The following is a 10930-nucleotide window of genomic DNA, read 5'->3' as shown; positions in this document are numbered from 1 at the left end:
GGCTTGCCGCGCCGCGCGGAGAGGGGTGGCCCGGGAATGGGAAGTGTTTATTTTTATTTCTGCCCATCACGTGCTGTGCTGGACTCTGCCGGGCTGGGAAAGGCGAGCTCCTCGGGGAGACGCGCCCCTGCGGCTTGGGGGTGGGGAGAAGGGCTGCGGAAAGTTTTCTCGCGCGGGCTAACTTGTCCCCTGCGCCCCCGGCGGCAGTGGCGCCTGCTCTCCTCCACGCGCCGAGGGGCTGGAGGAGGCCCGATGGGGTTGGGTTCAATTTAGGGACTGAACTTGCCCAGAGCTGGCAGGGGGCGGGGGGAGGCGGGACGGAGGCTGGTCTCGACCTCAGACATCCAGCGCAGAGCTTGGGGATGGTGGGGGAGAGGTTTATTCACAGGGTCACATTCGAGGCAGCTGTGAGGTCAGCAAGGCATTGCAAAGAAACCCCACCTTCTGGGTGTTCCTTTGCCCCGACTGTGTCCTTTCCAGAGTGCCACACCTTGGGTGCCCTGGGCTTGGAGGCAGCTCAGTGACCTTGCACCTGAGCAAGTCTGGGGCTGCCGCTCAGCCCTGTCCTAAAGTGGAGAATGCGCCCTCCCAGTTCGTCTTCCTTCCGAATCCCTCCCTGGAAGAGTTGGGATGGGGGGAGCGTGGGGGTGCTGTTTCTCTAGCGCCTCCCGGCTCCTTTCTTTCCTCCTGACACGTTAAGAGCCAAATCCTGCCGGTTCAAAGTTGTACGTCGTCCGTTCGGGGTGTGCAGAGGAGGCTGGGCGGATTTTGGCCACAAGTAGGAAGCTTTTGCACTCCACTCGTCGCCTTCACCGGAGAAGGCTGATCGATTGGCTGCAGCATTAAAGCGCCTCTGGACATTAGGGAGAGGAAATGCAGACTCCAAAGCCCATTACTGGCTTTTAGTCTCTGGAAGTGTGCGGCCGAAAGTGCACTTCTCAGGATATTGAATATTCCATTAGGCTTGCCTCCGCGCCGGCCGACCTCTCCCCTCTTCCCTCTCTGAGTTTGGGACCCTCGTGGGACTCCTAAACTAGTCTCCCCCCACCCCCCGCCCCCAGCTCTCTTAGTTGGAGGAAAGCTCTTTTGAAGAGCATGTCCTCCTGTCCAGTCCCTGACCAGGTCAGTTCCAGGGCTCTCAATTCTCCCGCTCCATGTCTGTGTTTGGACTTTCCCTTGAGTATGGATTACCTGGGTGGGGAGCAAACACGGCTGAGTAAGGGTTGTTAGAAGACCAGAAGCTGGGGGCCAAAGAGGGCAGAAAAGCGGGGATCAGGGGAAAGGGACTCCCGCCTTAGGAAATGTGGGCCCTTCTGAACAGACCTCTGCGCGGACAGCTTTCCGATTTCCTGAGTGACCCTGACCACAGGGTACCTTCTGGCCCAACTTGCCTTCAAAGTTCAGTTGGATGAAATAGTGGGGTTCTCCTTCCTTCTCTCACGGCAAGCCTGCAAACAGTACTATCTGGCCTTGCCGGTGCTTGAGGATCTGCTGCTTCCGCGCCTCGCCTCAGCCGGCTGCGCATTCCGAGGCGGCTGCCCGGCCCTGCCCTGCGCTCAGCAGCTGGAATCAATCTGCCCACCTCCTTAAGAAGCCACTTCATCAGCGGTCACCCGGCAGCTGCTCGCCTCCCAGGGCTGCTGGGCTCAGGCTTTATCACATTTTTGAAATTTCAGATATCTGTGTCTGCCCCCTCAAAGAGGAACAGCACCGCTTGGCAGCAGAGAGCTCTCACTGGGGTGCGGGAAAGACAGGCGAAGAACGCTCCTTCCCAGTCTCATCTCATTCAGGAGTAGTTCTGGGCAGGCGCATTTTTTTTTTTAATTGAGAAGAAATCTTTAAGAATTTTTGTATGCACTGGCAGGCAATGGCTGACCTTTGATATGTACACATCATCCTTCTCTTTCTGTCTTGTTTTCTCTCTCACCTCCCCCTGACATTTTTGTGTTAGGGGTAGGACAGTCATCCTAAGAGTGGCCCATGCGCAGTAGAGACGAAGCGCATATTTCTGTCCAGGGCAAATAGCTGGACTCCCCTTCTACTTCCTCTCCACTCTGATTTACGCTGGAACTCAGGGTAAACTTTTCCCCACTCAGCACTTACTTTCAGACTTTCAAATGGAAGTGTGGAGTTTATTTTCAGCAAGCTGACTCATTAGAGTTTAAGATTTTTTGACAGGTATAATATATGGGGATAGTGACCATTGGAATTGGGTACTCTTCCTAGCTTTTAAAGGGACACTGCTAATTATTTTGGTCAAGAAAGGGAATGATTTATGAAGATCTTTCTGGGATACAGCATTTCATACCAGACCAGATGCTTTCAAAATAAAAATGCGTTTAAAATTTTTCAGATACCGACTTGGGGAGTAGCTATTCCGTCATCTGTCCTGTTTTTCGGTAAAAGGCTGTACCATTCTGATGGGGCATGCTGGGGCTGAAAGGGACTGCTTTATGGCAAAGTTTGTGTTCAGCTGTGGTTTCCATAGCATTTGGATACTAGCTATTCGTGCTGCAGGTTCATTTCAAATTTTATAAGACACACAGTTTCTATACTATCAAAAAAAGAAATGTAGTTTGAAAATACAGTCAGCAGGCCTTCCATTTCCGTGGGCTCTGTATCCGCGGAATCTACCCACAGAGGACAGAAAGTGTTAGGGAAATAACGGGGAGGTGGGGTCTGTTCTAAACATGTGCAACTGTTTTTTTTTTCCTTGTCAATTATTCTCTAAACAACACAGTATAACAATTGTTTACATTATATTAGATAATAGAGGTGATCTAGAAACGTAGTATATAGGAAGATTCGAGTAGGTTTTATATAAACACTACACTATTTTATACAGAGGACTTGAACATCTGTGGATTTGGGCATCCTTAGGAGGTCCTGGAAACACTCTCCCGTGGGTACTGAGGGATAATTGTGTAAGAATGGCAAAAACCAAAAATTGCCTATTAACCTTGCTTTCAAGAATGATAGCCATCTAAAAAATTTGCATAATAGATGACAGAAATATCTTAAGTATTTATGGTAGCGGGAGGAAATCAAAGAATCCACCGACTATTGTCATCAAGTCAGTCCAATTAGCCAGATTTCCGTGTGTCCACAGAGGGTGTAATGCACCATCTCCATTAAGAATGATCTAAGTGTCTAAGGAATGCTGAGATGAAAATTACACCAGGAAGGCAGATCTGAGCTCTTAGCATAAGTATCAAGTGTACAATATGGCGATCATGTTTAAAAAGAAAACATCCGACTCATCGTGGCGCTCATTTTCAGAGCCCTTCAGAAGTGCCCAGTAGGGATCAAGAGCTTATCATTGAGAACGGAAAGCTGTTTTGGAAGATGGGGATGATGTTTGAAATTTCTATCTACAATACTTTTTTTCTGCCAAGGAACTCCATGTATTTTACACAGATGTCTGTGAACTCTCAATTTCCTTCATGCGTATACTTCACATCAAAAATTACTTATTACCTGTCATTCCTTCCCTTGCATTATTTTTGCACACACCTAAATTCCTTAATTTTGGGTACTTAGTTAGCCAGGGTGAGCTCACGGGACTGCACACAATTTAAAAAATTAATTAAAGCAAGGGGTAGGAGCAATATTAATCTGTTACAGGAATAAAAATAGACTGTTCCAGAGTTATTTGAGCTATTCTTGTCATGAATCCCTTGATTCTTGATAATGTAAGTTGATCAGTTTGAACTTAAACTTCCTTTCACTGGGACATGGATGCCCCAGAAAACTCATTGCCTTTTGCACCTCTGATCCAATTCGGGTCTGGTTTGACCTTAGGACTCAATCAAGGGGTTTGACCTAATTTTGATACGAGCAGCTTCAAGGAAGTAAGTGGGTCCCAGATAAATTCTGGGCCTGACATTGATTATTTATTAATTGTTCCCATTGAGAATAGACACTGCTTTAAAAAAGCAATGATAGCAATAATAAAGAGAGCTAATCTTAGCAATCTCAGCACAGCACTCAACAGTCCTAAATAGCTTCTCCACTTTTCAGGTAAGGAATTTAAGAAATTCAGTCACTTGCTGAGGGTCTCACAGCTTAGAAATGCCTCCGACCAATTTCAAACCCAAATCTGGTTGGTTCTATCTTAGCAACTGAAGGAGAAGTGCACATACCCTAAATTAGAATAGGACTTAAAAGTCTGAGAGCCAGTATTAAACTGGCTTCCTAAGAAAGTGACCAATAAATTCTTGGGTATAGTGTTCACTTAACTGCTGTGCGATCCAGCCTGGAATTTCCTCAGGCGGATCTGCATTGGGGATTTTCATTTATATATTTTTCATCTGCTTTCCTTGTTTAGTTCAGTGTCATGGGCAGATGAAGAACATAGTTATAAAGGATGTGAGAATGATCCTGGTTGCGTCTGTCCTTCAGATACCCTTTGCCTTTGGCCTTCAGGTCCCTCATACTAACACCTCCATTTCTGCCTTTCCTACCTTAGCAGTGAATTGATCACTAACTGATGATAGATCACTATGTTAACCTGTTGCTTCTTTCCGATTAACATAGCAGTGTTCCGACAGGAGCTTTCAGGAGAGGACGTTTATTTGGTTTACTCAGATGAGTAATGGTTTTGACAGGAGTTGAAGGGGAAGCAGGCTGAGGGGCATCTGTAGCAGACAGCTTGTAAGCATCCGTCTACCTTGCCACCTGTGCTTTGGAGAGTGCAAGGTCTGAGCATGAGCACTTACAGACTTGCTTTCAGGCAAGGCTTCACAGGAGACAGGGAGTTGTATGATTTTTGTGAATTAAACAATTACAGATATTGGGCAGTGCCTGTGGCTCAAAGGAATAGGGCGCTGGCCCCCTATACTGGAGGTGGTGGGTTCAAACCCGGCCCCGGCCAAAAACTGCCAAAAAAAAAAAAATTGCAGATGTCATAAGGATATGGAGAGTGTCTTGGTTTTAGTGATAAGGAAACTGAAGAAGTGACTGTACACGTGGCATGTTGAGGATCTCAAAAATAAGACTACCAAAGACATTTAGGCCTCTTGATGTTGCATCAGTACCAGAGTTGGCGAATCGATGTCTTTGGCTTGTCATCTGTTTGTATTTGTTACCTGAGACACGCTCATTTTGCTTGGGGATTAGTTCAGGTTCCAGAATCAGGTACATTTCCCAAAGGTATTTGTGGAACACTAGGAGTTCTTTCTCCACTTGAACCATCAACGTACACAGATAGGTCGAAAGTTTACATTTAGTCTCGTGTTTACTTTCACACAATCTGACCTTTGTGAAAGTGTTTCTAACAGACCTGTCCCTTCGTTTTCCTCTTTCCAGACTGAGGGTCTGTTTTCTAGAGCCCTCTCCTACCGTCAGAGATGCTGAGAGAGCATGAAAACGCTTTCTTTTGATAAGATTTTCAGGTGATTTCATAGTTGCTCAGGGTATGGATAATTATTTTCACTTGCCATTGAGAATTTGCTTATCAGAGTTCAGGACCCTGTGTTATCTGGGTTCCTTGTAGCTCTTGGAAGTTACTGTGGGCTCTGAGATAAACCAGGGATAGCACATCCTGTTTCACAAAAATGAAAGCTCAGAAGTTTGGGAATTGTCTGAAAGGAGTCCTGACCTTGAGTCTAGCTTCACTGGTGTACTGTGCTGTTGGGGTCCTGGAGAGAAAAGAGGAAACAAAGAAATTTTAAAAGGGAAGAAGAAAAAAAAATATATATACGTACATATATATGTGTGTGTGAACACAGGCCCTTCCATGTGCCTGACTGCTGAGTTATTCAGTTTACAAATTAATATTTATTTTAGTAATTATTAGTCTAAAACTCCTCTAGTTGGCCAGATAAGTTTCTTATAGAAATGTGTGTTTACTTCTTGGATCTATTATTATAAAATAGGTTGCAGCATCTTACAGTGTGTCCAATGTCTGCGCATGGGGTGGGGCACACAGCCCTTTCTGGTCCCCAGAACAGGGGGGTAGAATCAGGGCTGTCACTTCTTTTCCAAGCACTACATCCTGTGATAATTTTTTTCACCCCCTTATCTTTATTCTTGGATCTGGTGGTGGTGTGTGTTTCTCTTTCACGTCCCCATTTTCTTCTAGTTTAACATCGGTGATTTTTTAATTCACAAAAATCACATCACCGCAAATGTGGAGCAGAGTTCTCTCTCAAACCAATCGCTTCACCTTTTCAAACTGTTCCTGTCCTTGGATATTTCAGGTAGCCTATAACATGAATTTTCTGAGGTTTTAAGAATAATTAGTAATTGTCCATCCTGAAAATCCACAATGCTTTAAAATATTTTCTTAAAGCAAACTCGATATATCTGGAATATGGATGCCTTTTAAATACATGTTTTATGAAAGTCCTTTAGTAGAAATAGTCTGTTTTAGTTCATGTTCGTCAACTCCAGGTTTCTTTGTTGAAATGCTTCATCTTCCCTGTACTGCTCACTGAACATTATTGATGGGTCCCAGACTTGGAGGTGGACCGTGTTAGTTTTATTTTGAACATTTTTATCTTGTCTTTTACATGGGAATATAATAAAAACTCATGCTACGTAAGACAAAGGTATAGTTTTCAATTCAAACAATATACATTTTATGTCTACCAGAAACTTTTACAATACTGTATGGGGATTGTTCTGTTCCATGTGTGGGCCGCAAAGACAACCTTTCTGTAGTGCATTGTTGATTTGATCTATTCTCGGGAATCTATCCTGAGCAGTTGATGTGTTGTTCCAGGATTTGATTTGGATTGATTTTGTTGTGTGTTTGAACACATTGATAATACTTTGGTGTGCCAGGTGATGCATGAATGTCCTGATTTCCTCTGAATATTTATGAAGGCAAATCCCATAAGGTGTCTATTGTAATTACCTTGTTAGGATTAAGTTTGGCTTTTATAGTTGTAATAGAGATTTTGCAACTACAGTTCTTAAATTATTCTCTTGGTTACACTTGTTGCTAAATCAGACCGTTCCTTCTTTCTAGTCTCATTTAGAGAATGCTTTAAAGTGTGTTTTATATCCTCAAATGTATCTTTATTGGAGCACTCTGACCTCAAATGCTGCACCAATGATGCTGAAAAACCTTATAGGGATCTCGAAAATACTTGTCTGTTTGCCTCTTACCAATATTTGTGGGTCTGTTTATTCAACTATATGATATTGTTACTGTCTAATGAGCAAGTCTAAGGCCTGTGGGTAAATGTTAATATTTTCTTGATGCTTTTTATTGCCCATGTAGTGTGGATAATGCTAATTTCATGTATCAGATGGTCATCCAGGGACTAGGCTCCATATGCTAAAAGTTCTCAAAATAGAACGTTCTTTTATATCTTAGGCTGTAAACTCTTGGGCGGAAACCTGGTCTGTTTACTGTAAAAATTCCAACCACCTAAAATCTTCAGCTTCCCTTACTTTTCCTCTTCTCACTTGCTACTTTTCAGAGAAAAAGGAAGAGCAGAATGTATTGAAAACAAATTTTAAAAACCCATTGAGACTTCTAGAGACTAAAACCAGTTCCTATCTAATCCAGTCTCCTCTCAGAGAACAAGATCACTCTAAAATACTCCATGTATTGTTATAGCAGATTCAACAGCGGTGTCATGATACCGTGGTGTGTGTTTGACTAACTGTAAGGCTAAATTGAGTAAATAATGGTTTAAAAATCCAAATTCATGCTTTGCATCTTAGAAAATGAAGTTGAGCGCATTCATGGGCATCTCCCTAGGGATAGCCTTTTACTTGAATTCCAACTGGTGTTTTTGACTGGGAGGGTTGCAGATACATGGCAGGAAATTGCACATAATCCACAGACGGTCTTGTCTTCTCACAAGAGCGTGCTGTACATGGGAACGTTGTCTGTCTCGTGAGTCACTGCAGAAAAAATGTGTGAGAGCCTCTGATCTCAACTATGGTTCTAAGCAGTAAGAATCTTCCCTCTGTGGCACTTAACCCTACTTGTTTGTAAGTAAAGATTGCTAGATTCATTCGATTTTACTTAGCATGTATATTTCAGAGCCGTGATTCACAGAGTGTGATGTTTATATCATTGGTGACACCAGGGATATTTCTAGGTGGTAGATAAGTGAGTTGATTTCATATTAATACTTAGACATTGAAATGCACTGGAAGAAAAGATAACAATCACATCAAATTCATGTAGCTGAAATGCTTAGAATAAGGCTAAGGGTTCATGGATTTTAAAGAAAGAAACATAAAAATACAGATTGTGTATAATATAGATGTGAGAACAGTTTGGGAAAGATTGTTTATACATCGTTTTCACAGGCGGTGCCCATAGCTCAGTGAGTAGGGTACTGGCCACATACACCAAGGCTGGTGGGTTCAAACCCGGCCCCAGCCTGCTAAACGACAATGACAACTGCAACAAAAAATAGCCCGGCACTGTGGCGGGTGCCTGTAATACCAGCTACTTGGGAGGCTGAGGCAAGAGAATCGCTTAAACCCAAGAGTTGAATCTTCTGTGAGCTGTGATGCCAAGGCACTCTATTGAGGGCAACACAGTAAGACTCTGCCTCAACAACAACAACAAAAAAAAAAAAAATAAAAAAGAAAGAAAAGAAAAAATCATTATCATGAGGAATGAAGTGGAGTGTTTTCACATTTAGAGTTTTGCTCACCCCTACTCTGTTTTGGAGAATTCTGGCTAATTGACTTCTCCTTGTACCCATCTTTGGATGACTGCTTGCAAACTCTCTGTCAATTCACAGGAATTGCAGTGGGGACAAGAGAGTTAGATGGAAATGGTGGCATTTATAAAATATATATATTTTTTGATGATACATCAGTCTGGCTAAAGGTTATTCACATTAATACATCATTAGAAAACCATTTGATTCCCCATCCAGGCTAGATTTAGGAATTCAGGATAGTCCAGAAAGAATAGGAGGAGACTGGGGCACCCACCCCCATCCGCTGGGGAGCTCCTCCATCTTGGAGTGCGTCTGCAATGTGGCTTCCCATTTCCTCTTCGGGGTCCTCCTTGGTTCCCCAGAGCAGGTGTCTGGAGCTGTAAAGGGCCATCCCATCCTGTGGTCAGAAATGCATGATGCTTGTCCTATCCTTTGTTTAACAAAAAAACAATGTGGCAAAAAAAAAAAAATTGGAAGGGAAAAATCTTGGATTTTGTCCTTACCCCGTATTCCCTTTCTTTGTTTAAAAAAAATACAAAATTAATTGAAGTTAAATACTAGTTTTTAAAAATTACATTGTTAGAAGGAATGGCTTTATGATTAAATGAAAATAATTTAAGGAGGAAAAATGAAACAAGATAAAGGCAGTCCTTAAAAGTTGGAATAGAAGTATCCTCATGAAGGTAGGAAAGACAAACAAAAAACTCTAGAGGGGGTAGGATGAGGGGAGGTTGGGGGTCCAAGTTAGCTGACTGGTAGTGAGAGATCAGAGAGAGAATTGCGATTTCAATAATTACCACAAGATGGCAGCAGGAGAATAGCATTTAACAATTGTGGGCTCACCTAGCTGCGTGAAATGGCCTTTAGCTGACTTTTAAAATATATTTCCAATACATAACTTTCTTAAAACCAGGTTTCATGCATTTGGAAAGTGTGTCATTCCATACATATGGTCTTATATTTTTCAATCAGTTGTGGTTTGGGGGGAAGGTGTTTAAAAAGCCAAAATGAGATTTTCTTCTCCAGTGTTTGTCTTAAAGAGAAACAAACTAGTCCACTCTGCACGGACAGTTTTTTGAATATTGGAAACCTTTCTGGTTCTTACTTGGCTGAGAGAAGGAAACTGAAGGAAATAATGGAAAATTAATAATAGTAAAAGAAAAATGTGTGCAGAGATAGAATAATAAAGGGAATGGCTTCCTCTGTGTTCTCCTCCCACCTACGCCCCCCAAAAACCAAAAGAAAATTATTATAGGAAAACATTAGATCAGTTATTAATTGACACTTCTAAGAGTTTATTTGATCTCCTTGGTAATTCTGATTGGAGAATATAGTTAAAATCTTAATGGAGCCCGTTGCAGCCTGAGATCTCTAGAAAAATATTTCAGTAGTCCAGTTAATTTGGTTATTTACATGTGTCTGAGTATTTTCATGAGAAAAGCAAAGTGTTGTTTGAGGCATCTTAAACTACGTCTTGACAATTTTAAAAGGAATCTGGCCTCCACAAAGGGATAAATCGTGAGTCATATCTAATGGACTGTACGTTTTTTGAATCAATATTCCCTTGGAAAGTGCCAGTCAGCCTTCCTGTAAAAGGTTATTTCATTCAGTCTGTGACCCTTCTCCTCAGAAACTCCCCAGGGGCCTCCATGTGAAATAGTCTTGTCGCTGGCATCATGTGTGATTTAACACTGAGGAAAAATGTACTTATTTTGGTTTGTCCCAGTAGCCAAGGGTCAGTGGCAACAGGAAGTTGTACTATGAGTAAAAAGAAGTCAGTTTTGAATTAATGCTGTTGTTTGGCCTCTGTCATTGGTCTCTTTGCTCAGAGACTGTGTTAGATCATCCTTAGAAAAACCGGGAAGAAGAGAAAGAGAGAAACGTACATAGCTCACATTCTGATACCTTGTTTGGCAATAAGTTGCCTTTACAAAACGTGTTTTCAAATCCTATGGCATATTTCTGTGCAGTTGTCCATACATAGCTGATAGCTGCTAGAGAGAATCAAGGGCGGCTCAAATGTAGAGTGTGCTTTCTGGTGTCTGTAGGACCATGAATGAAAATCTAGCTTGCAGTAGACGTGGTGAAGCAGGCAGTAAGGAGCAAAACCTTTGTTTTCTCTGATCTTTCTGGTTTGTTATGTAGGTAAGACAGGTTTCTAAAGCATACTAGCAGGTCTTGAAGACTCCTACCTGAAGTCCTCTGGTGATGTAGCCTTGACCTCTGGCTCCAGGGTGTCATGAAGTCTCTCCATACCGTGTGAGACAGGCTGTGCACTCAGGGGGCTTCAG

The 10930-nt window shown here is 42.7% G+C and overlaps 1 protein-coding gene across 1 annotated transcript in view; it reads left to right on the top strand.

Moving 5' to 3' along the window:
* The window catches only part of PRKG1 (protein kinase, cGMP-dependent, type I), a 1243017-nt gene that overhangs the window by 400 nt on the left and 1231687 nt on the right, over positions 1–10930 (top strand). The window lies entirely within an intron of this gene.

Source organism: Otolemur garnettii, unplaced genomic scaffold (genome assembly GCF_000181295.1).
Source record: "Otolemur garnettii isolate 467f Iridium unplaced genomic scaffold, OtoGar3 scaffold00008, whole genome shotgun sequence".
Classification (NCBI taxonomy): Eukaryota; Metazoa; Chordata; class Mammalia; order Primates; family Galagidae; genus Otolemur; species Otolemur garnettii.
Note: the sequence above shows the minus strand (reverse complement) of the source record. Positions and strands in the feature narration are given on the sequence as shown.